The sequence below is a fragment of the Octopus sinensis genome, linkage group LG11, assembly GCF_006345805.1.
Source record: "Octopus sinensis linkage group LG11, ASM634580v1, whole genome shotgun sequence".
Taxonomy (NCBI): Eukaryota; Metazoa; Mollusca; class Cephalopoda; order Octopoda; family Octopodidae; genus Octopus; species Octopus sinensis.
The window spans coordinates 14,118,455-14,128,537 of NC_043007.1; positions in this window are offsets into that span (position 1 = coordinate 14,118,455).

Here is a 10,083-nt window from a genome sequence, read left to right on the forward strand (position 1 = left end):
GCGGTTCGGCAAAAGAGATCGATAGAATAAGTACTGGCTTACAAAAGAATAAGTCCCGGGTGTCGAGTTGCTCGATTAAAGGCGGTGCTCCAGTATGGCCGCAGTCAAATGACTGAAACAAGTAAAAGAGTAAAAGAGTAAAAGACTATATGGGAAGCTGAAAGTATGGTGCAATCACAACGAGATTGCAGTGAATATCGTTGCTTTATGAATTTCCACACGCAGGTGAAGTAAATGGAGAGGTTGTGTAGTGAAGTCATGCGGTATATTCGAGCGAGTTGGCTGGGGTTCCCTCAACTTTCAGCTAAGTCAAACTTGCAACAGTAATTCCTCTAAGCTCCACGGATCAGCTTCAGACCATGCTGGTGGAGCTCGACATCAAAATTTGGGATTTGCGGAGGGTTAAAGTGGTAACAAAAACAGGACAGTAAGAACAAAACAGCAAAATCAAAGGGTAAGGGCTCGTGAGCCATAACGAGGGAAATTGTGAACGCTGGAGAAACGAGCTTGACAAGAGACAGGCAAAAGCGCGTCTTGTCTCTTGTAAAGCAAGAGGGAAAAGAAGATAGCCGCTGGTCACGTGTGAGCAACGAGAGAGTCAAGGAGGAAGAGTAAATGAGGGAGAGGGAGGGGGAGAAGAGAACAGCGAAGGGGAGGAGAAGAAAAACAGAAAGAAGAAGGAATAATAGAGGGAGAAAAGAGATATTTGTAGAGTGCGTATCAGAATTATTAAGATTAAACTCACTTGGAAATGGATGCGTGGTGTTCAATCATATAATAAATTACTTCCCACTCTTAAGCAGCCAATATACAGTTGTCCATGCGACGGGTCTTCCAAGAGAAGACCCGTCACAGAGAGGGTTTGACCATGAGATTTGTTAATGAACATGGCAAAACTGACACGAAGTGGGAATTGCAGTCTTCTGAACGTAAATGGGATTTCTGCTCCTGATGTTAAATGGCGGAGTGTCGTTGGTGAAGTGAAAAGCCAACGACGCGTCAGAAAGTCTCATTGCTACTTATGTACCGTCCCACCTGATAGTGCATCACCTCATCCTGGCAGTATTCTTGTTGCAGTCCAAACATTGCAGCGTCAGAACCCTTGTTCACATACTTACAAACGTACTTTATGGACGTAACGGAGTTGCAAAACTCAACGTTGATGAGGGCATGGAAAGTCTTTGACAAGATCGTGCAGTAGGGAACAATCCATCTATTATGAACCGTGTGCTGTCCGATAGTTGCTGTGAAACTATCGTCTTCTGGTTTTCTCCGTCTGTATGATGGATACCCATCAGCACTTGACTGAGTTTCTTGTAGGAACTTCCTTGGAAACCTTTTCGAACATACGCTGTCTTTCAAGCATGGTGAGTTTATGTTGAATCCATGCCCACGTGGACCATGCACCATGTTTGCCTTGACTATTTCGTATAGTACGTTGTGTAAAACTGGATCGGGAAGCTCTGCAGAGATTATATTGTCGATGTCAGTGGATTTGATCTTCGTTGACAGTCAAAGTAGGATATAAGCATGTGGAAGGCCCCTTTTTTGCCATTCGATTGTGTACATGTCACACTGTATGGGTCCGAAGACTAGCCCGTTTTTATGAGCTCCATGAGAGCGACCAACTTCAGATGGAAAACTCAGGCGGGGTGGTCATGCCTGTCTTTAGGCTTTTGACCGAAGAAGAGTTCGGCCTGAATCTCCTTCCATTTGGGATTGCATGTGAAAGTAAAGAACAGGTCAGGCCTGCCGTAATGGCGGACAAAGGTCGTTGCATCCTGTGTTCTTGCATGCATGTATCGGGGACTTCCAGAGAACGTGGAGGGCAAGATGCAAACTCTTCCTATGCTTGTTGGAGCAGCAACATTGTTGCTGACATCTCGGAAATGGATGTAGCAGTCAGAGCGCAATTTTTTTTTTATGTGACCAAATGAAACGTTTTTCTCTCTGATTCCATTTTTGCACATATATCGACTGCAAATTGATGAAACAGCTGTTGAGATTGGTGGAGGTGATTACAGCAGTTGTTTCGGGTCATAAATCGGTATGAGTAGAAGTCCATGCAGGATACTGGCTTGTTGAGATGTTCATTACGATTTTAGTGCGATACTCATTATTTTATAGATTCATTTAAATCTATTTTGCTTGCGAGAATTTTTTATACGATGCGAGAAATTTTCTGGTTTTTAGAGTTTTATATAATATTATTTATAGAAAATATTTATTATTTGGTTATCAATATTATTCATAGAATTTATTAGATCTTTGTTATTATTAACATTATAACTGGGGAAGAAAAGTTAATTTTTGTTTATAATCAGCCTAAATAAAGCTTCATTATAGAATCTTGTATTTTGATTAAAGATTTCATGGTTAGCCGAAGTGTGGTGATAAATGGGATGAAATACTATAAACTAAAGAATTACTGACTACTTTTGGTGGGTGGAAAAACTATTAACAATTTCAAAGTTTGGTTTGTCTTGTGGAAATGTTATAAAGACCGGTAGTGAGATCTAGAGTAACATCTAGGAAATTTTCTGGTTTTTAACATTACTAGAATTAGGCAAAATTAGTAAAGCATAATCTCTATAAATTCTCCATCAATATTCTGAAATTCATCTTTAATACAGTATAATAAACCCTGCAATATCAGTAACCAGAGCAGAGTCATTAGATCCCATGGAAATATCAACCTTTTTGTCTATCCTTTCTCACCCAAAGTTTAACGTTAATTTATAATAATAGTTCTCCTTGCTGTTAGAATAATATCATTTCATTTCTAGTTAGATTAGAGTTTTCATAGGAAAGATAGAACCTTATTGGGGAGATTGGAGAGATAGGCAAGTAGTAATTATCGATATCAAATAGTGAAAAATAAATATTGATTTTATCTTTAATATTAGTAAACCATTTAATAACTTCAGTAGTATTAGATCACAGGCTAAGTGATATTTTCGTCTTAATTCTATCAATAATAAGTTTACTTATCCTTCCACTATCCGATTTAGTTAGGCAAATTAATCTGATAGAGGGTTTACTTACAAAATTTGCTTTATGTTCCTTAAGATTTATTTTAGGAATTCTCGGCATGAAAGATTCAGTCCTATTTTCTAAATCAAGTGATTTTGCAATACAATGACCTTGTTATTGATACCAAATAATTCCGAATCCGTGCTAGTTTATAATCCGGTTTTTAGTTCATTATTAGATTGTTATAAGTGTTAAGATCAAGACAATATATTTCCTATTTTGTCAGCCGGAATTAAAATTCCAGGAGCTTTCTTCGGCTTTGCAGTAAATTCTTTAATTTACAGAAGTATTATTTTTAAATATATTCTTCTTGAATTTAATATTTTGTACAATACTTAATAAATCCTTTTCAAAATTTTCCAGATTTTTATAATGAGGGGTTTTTTTTTCTAGATTTAAATTCTCTCTGATTGCTTCGTCCCGATTTTGTTCTTTCAGTGACACTCCCAACATCGATTTTTCCATAGCTCTCTTAAGCAGTTACCAGCCCCTGCTCTTCTCTCTTCGTCGTGGCCCAGGTTTTACTTCCTCGTACCTTTCTCATCCTCGTACTTCCAAACGCTTGCATTTCATCAACCCATGTATTATTAAATGTAATAATATAGATTATTTACATGTTTTAAAGTTACGAAACAATTTGTTGTTATATTAGAATTTTCTTTTCATCAAACTATTTCTCTGTCATTTATGACTTTATATATATATACATTTATATATATATATATACATTCAAAATGTGACCGCGTGTGTACCGTTGGCGATTTTTTTCCTCTGTCTTCCCTTCTCTGGATCTTTCCTTCTCCTATGTTTCCGACGAAGAGCTCCGCTCGAAACGTTAAACCCTCCTTCTTTCCTTCTTTCCTGAGCGTCCAATAATACTATATTTGTTCCACGTCCTCGCGTTGTTGTGTTTTCTCTTTGTGTTTTCATGTTTGGATTAACTATATATGTATATATATATATGAGCTGAAACTAGAATCAATCAATCAATCATATATATATATATATATATATATATATTATATATATATATATAATATTATATATATATATATAATATATATATATATATATATATATTATATATATAATATATGTAATATATATAATATATATATATATATATATATATTATGTATATATATATATATAATATATATATATATAATATATATATATATATATATATATATATATATATATATATAATTATATATATAAGTTATATATATATTATATGTATAATATATAATTATATATATATATAATATATATATATATATATATATATATATATATATTATATATATATTGGGTTGGCAACTAAGTTACCGCCATTTCTTAAAATTTAAATTTTTTTTAAAGTTTTATAAAAAGAATATAACTAATTATCAATAATGTATTCACCCTTGTTGTTTACATCTTCTTCCCAACGTTCTTCATCAACAGTTCTTATTGATGTTGAGGGTGAGGACGAATTTGACGGTGTGGTGCTGTCATTAACGGAAAAGCAAAGGATGGAAGTAGAGAGACACAACGGGGAGTATGGACTGTGGAAGGTTGACTTTGACAAGGAAAAGCTTCCACAAAATATTGAATTTAAAGAACTGCGAAAGAGGTATAACTTAAATATATTGGAGAGCAGGAGAAAGGGATCAAGTGATGTTACTTGATGGGGCAGGTAACACCATTTTCACCTTTTCATCTTTCATTATATCATACGTTTCGTTTTATTCTATTTTTTTGTAATTGTTGTATGTCCCTCTATGTTGGCCCTTTATGGGTAATAAAGAATAGATCCCATAATCTAATGAAACCGTGCTAGTCACAAGGCCAAACATCCCTGAAAGTTTCATCCGAATCCAGCTGTTCTTGAGATACCTTGTCCAGGGGTCAAACAAACAAACAAACAAGCACGACGAAGTGAAGACTTAATATATATAGTCCATGTGTTTTATTGGCAAAATGGATGGAAGCACTCCGTCGGTTACGACGATGAGGGTTCCGGTTGATCCGAATCAACGGAACAGCCTGCTCGTGAAATTAACGTGCAAGTGGCCGAGCACTCCACAGACACGTGCACCCTTACGTAGTTTTCTCGGGGATTTCAGCGTGACACAGAGAGTGACAAGGCCGGCCCTTTGAAATACAGGTACAACAGAAACATGAAGTAAGAGTGAGAGAAAGTGTGGTGAAAGAGTACACACAGGGATCACCACCATCCCCTGCCGGAGCCTCGTGGAGCTTTAGGTGTTTTCGCTCAATAACACTCACAACGCCCGGTCTGGGAATCGAAACCGCGATCCTATGACCGCGAGTCCGCTGCCCTAACCACTGGGCCATTGCGCCTCCACAAATTGGCAAAATATGACCAACCCCAAGTATAACAATATCTGTTTCAACACACGATTTCACACCAAGAATCTTGCAAAACATACGTAAACGTGAATAATTTTTATTTTCCAATTATTCGGTTACAACTTTGGAGTTTTTCCATCTCGTCGCATTAATTTATAAGATATTTTGAAAGTAAATTTAAGTTTAGGAGAATGAAATTGTTCGTAAACTATACATTTTCGTTAATTTCCGTCTAAAAATAATTTATTCTGGAGATGTACTTGCATAGCAAGTAACTTGATCAGAGATCGTGTGCTGGAACAAAAACATTTGCAGCGTGGAAGGTGTTTATAAGCCATTTTGACAAGTTAAATTTAAATGTTGAAGTGAATCTAACGGTTTTTGTGTGTTTCTTAAATGGCTTATAAACACCTTCCACGCTACAATAATTTATTCGTACAAGGGAAATAACTCTACAAATAGTTCTGTTTATTTGGGATTTATTTCCCCTGAGTAGACTGTGTAGCCGAATGGCTATGAAATTCGCATTGCAACCAAGATGTCCCTGGTTCGATCCCGTTGTCTAGCAATCAGGGAAACTTTGGTTGTTTTTTTTTATATATACTATTTGTTTTGATTTATATCCTGTGAGGAAGACTGGGTAGACGGGAACTGTACAGAATCATAGGTAGATTGTATCAGTATTTCAAAAAACATAACCTTCTTACACGCCTTATCCAGCTCTCCATTGCATTGTTTCCTTTATTGAACTCATAAAGTAAAAAGTAAAGTTGACATATAATACACACAATATTCAAAAATATGTACATACATAGGGTAAGGTCCTGAAAAGGAAGTGATATGCAAAGAAAGGTGAAAAAAGAAAGGCGGTGAGCTGGCAGAAACGTTAGCACGCCGGGCGAAATGCTTAGCGGTATATCGTCTGCCGCTACGTTCTGAGTTCAAATTCCGCCGCAGTCGACTTTGCCTTTCATCCTTAGATCGAAGAGGAGTTCCAAAAGAGATCAAAGAGAGTGCCGAAAGACATCAAAGAAGGTGCCGGAAGAGATAAAAAAGGGTGCCGAAATAGATCAAAGAGGGTGCCAAAATAGATCAAAGAGGGTGCCAAAATAGATCAAAGAGGGTGCCAAAAGAGATCAAAGAGGAGTTCCAAAGGAGATCAAAGAGGGTGCCAAAATAGATCAAAGAGGGAGCCGAAAGAGATCAAAGATGAGTTCCGAAAGAGATCAAAGAGGGTGCCGAAAGGGATCAAAGAGGGTGCCAAAATAGATCAAAGAGGGTGCCGAAAGAGATCAAAGAGGAGTTCCGAAAGAGTTCAAAGAGGGTGCCGAAAGAGATCAAAGAGGAGTTCCGGAAGAGATCAAAGAGGGTGCCGAAAGAGATCAAAGAGGGTGCCGAAAGAGATCAAAGAGGGTGCCGAAAGAAATCAAAGAGGGTGCCGAAATAGATCAAAGAGGGAGCCGAAAGAGATCAAAGAGGGTGCCGAAAGAAATCAAAGAGGCTACCAAAATAGATCAAAGAGGGAGCCGAAAGAGATCAAATAAAAGTTCCGAAAGAGATCAAAGAGGGTGCCGAAAGAAATCAAAGAGGGTGCCGAAAGAGATCAAACAGGGAGCCGAAAGAGATCAAAGAGGAGTTCCGAAAGAGATCAAAGAGGTGCCGAAAGAAATCAAAGAGGGTGCCGAAAGAGATCAAAGAGGAGTTCCGAAGAGATCAAAGAGGGTGCCGAAAGAGATCAAACAGGAGCCGAAAGAGATCAAAGAGGAGTTCCGAAAGAGATAAAAGAGGGTGCCGAAAGAGATCAAAGAGGTGTTCCGAAAGAGATCAAAGAGGGTGCCGAAAGAAATCAAAGAGGGTGCCGAAAGAGATCAAACAGGGAGCCGAAAGAGATCAAAGAGGAGTTCCGAAAGAGATCAAAGAGGGTGCCGAAAGAAATCAAAGAGGGTGCCGAAAGAGATCAAAGAGGAGTTCCGAAAGAGATCAAAGAGGGTGCGAAAATAGATCAAAGAGGGAGCCGAAAGAGATCAAAGAGGAGTTCCGAAAGAGATCAAAGAGGGTGCCGAAAGAGATCAAAGAGGTGTTCCGAAAGAGATCAAAGAGGGTGCCGAAAGAAATCAAAGAGGGTGCCAAAGAGATCAAAGAGGAGTTCCGAAAGAGATCAAAGAGGAGTTCCGAAAGAGATCAAAGAGGGTGCCGAAAGAGATCAAAGAGGAGTTCCAAAAGAGATCAAAGAGGGTGCCGAAAGAAATCAAAGAGGCTGCCGAAAGAGATCAAAGAGGGTGCCGAAAGAGTGCCGAAAAAGATTAAAGAGGAGTGCCGACAAAGATCAAAGATGAGTGCCGACTAAGATCAAAGTTGAGCGCCGACAAAGATCAAAGATGAGTGTCGACAAAGATCAAAGATGAGTGCCGACAAAGATCAAAGAGGGTGCCGAAAAAGATCAAAGAGGAGTCCCGACAAAGATCAAAGAGGGTGCCGAAACAGTGCCGAAAAAGATCAAAGACGGTGCCGAAAAAGATCAAAGAGGAGTGCCGACAAAGATCAAAGATGAGTGCCGACAAAGATCAAAGTGAAGCGCCGACAATGATCAAAGATGAGTGCCGACAAAGATCAAAGAGGAGTGCCGACAAAGATCAAAGAGGGTGCCGAAAAAGATCAAAGAGTAGTGCCGAAAAATATCAAAGAGGAGTGCCGAAAGAGATCAAAGAGGAGTTCCGAAAGAGATCAAAGAGGGTGCCAAAATAGATCAACGAGAGTGCCGAAAGAGATCAAAGAGGGTACCGAAAAAGATCAAAGAGGGTGCCGAAAAAGATCAAAGAGGATTGCCGACAAAGATCAAAGAGGAGTGCCGAAAAAGATCAAAGAGGAGTGCCGAAAGAGATCAAAGATGAGTGCCGAAAAAGATCAAAGAGGGTGCCGAAAAAGATCAAAGAGGAGTGCCGAGAAAGATCAAAGAGGAGTGCCGAGAAAGATCAAAGAGGAGTGCCGACAAAGATCAAAGAGGTTGCCGAAAAAGATCAAAGAGGAGTGCCGAAAGAGATCAAAGATGAGTGCCGAAAAAGATCAAAGAGGGTGCCGAAAAAGATCAAAGAGGAGTGCCGAAATAGATGAAAGAGGACTGCCGAAAAAGATCAAAGAGGAATGCCGACAAAGATCAAAGAGGAGTGCCGAAAAAGATCAAAGAGGAGTGCCGACAAAGATCAAAGAGGTTGCCGAAAAGATCAAAGAGGAGTGCCGAAAGAGATCAAAGATGAGTGCCGAAAAAGATCAAAGAGGGTGCCGAAAAAGATCAAAGAAGGTGCCGAAATAGATGAAAGAGGACTGCCGAAAAAGATCAAAGAGGAGTGCCGACAAAGATCAAAGAGGAGTACCGAAAAAGATCAAGGATGGTGCCTAAAGATCAAAGAGGTGTGCCGACAAAGATCAAAGAGGAGTGCCGACAAAGATCAAATAGGAGTGCCGACAAAGATCAAAGAGGGTGCCGAAAAAGATCAAAGAGGAGTGCCGACAAAGATCAAAGAGGAGTGCCGAAAAAGATCAAAGAGGAGTGCCGACAAAGATCAAAGAGGTTGCCGAAAAAGATCAAAGAGGAGTGCCGAAAGAGATCAAAGATGAGTGCCGAAAAAGATCAAAGAGGGTGCCGAAAAAGATCAAAGAAGGTGCCGAAATAGATGAAAGAGGACTGCCGAAAAAGATCAAAGAGGAATGCCGACAAAGATCAAAGAGGAGTACCGAAAAAGATCAAGGATGGTGCCGAAAGATCAAAGAGGTGTGCCGACAAAGATCAAAGAGGAGTGCCGACAAAGATCAAATAGAATGCCGACAAAGATCAAGGAGGAGTGCCGACAAAGATCAAAGAGGGAGCCGAAAAAGATCAAAGAGGAGTGCCGACAAAGATCAAAGAGGAGTGCCGAAAAAGATCAAAGAGGAGTGCCGACAAAGATCAAAGAGGTTGCCGAAAAAGATCAAAGAGGAGTGCCGAAAAAGATCAAAGAGGAGTGTCGACAAAGATCAAAGAGGGTGCCGAAAAAGATCAAATAGGAGTGCCGACAAAGATCAAAGATAAGTGCCGAAAAAGATCAAAGAGGGTGCCGAAAAAGATCAAAGAGGAGTGCCGACAAAGATCAAAGAGGAGTGCCGAAAAAGATCAAAGAGGAGTGCCGACAAAGATCAAAGAGGTTGCCGAAAAAGATCAAAGAGGAGTGCCGAAAGAGATCAAAGATGAGTGCCGAAAAAGATCAAAGAGGGTGCCGAAAAAGATCAAAGAAGGTGCCGAAATAGATGAAAGAGGACTGCCGAAAAAGATCAAAGAGGAGTGCCGACAAAGATCAAAGAGGAGTACCGAAAAAGATCAAGGATGGTGCCGAAAGATCAAAGAGGTGTGCCGACAAAGATCAAAGAGGAGTGCCGACAAAGATCAAATAGGAGTGCCGACAAAGATCAAGGAGGAGTGCCGACAAAGATCAAAGAGGGAGCCGAAAAAGATCAAAGAGGAGTGCCGAAAAAGATCAAAGAGGAGTGCCGACAAAGATCAAAGAGGAGTGCCGAAAAAGATTTGAGAAATGAAGGGGAGAAGGGGAGGTAGGTATATTGAACATTCCAGAGAGGGGGATTTGAGAAATGAAGGGGAGGAAGGGGAGGTACGAATGTTGAACATTCCAGACAGGGGGATTTGAGAAATGAAGGGGAGGA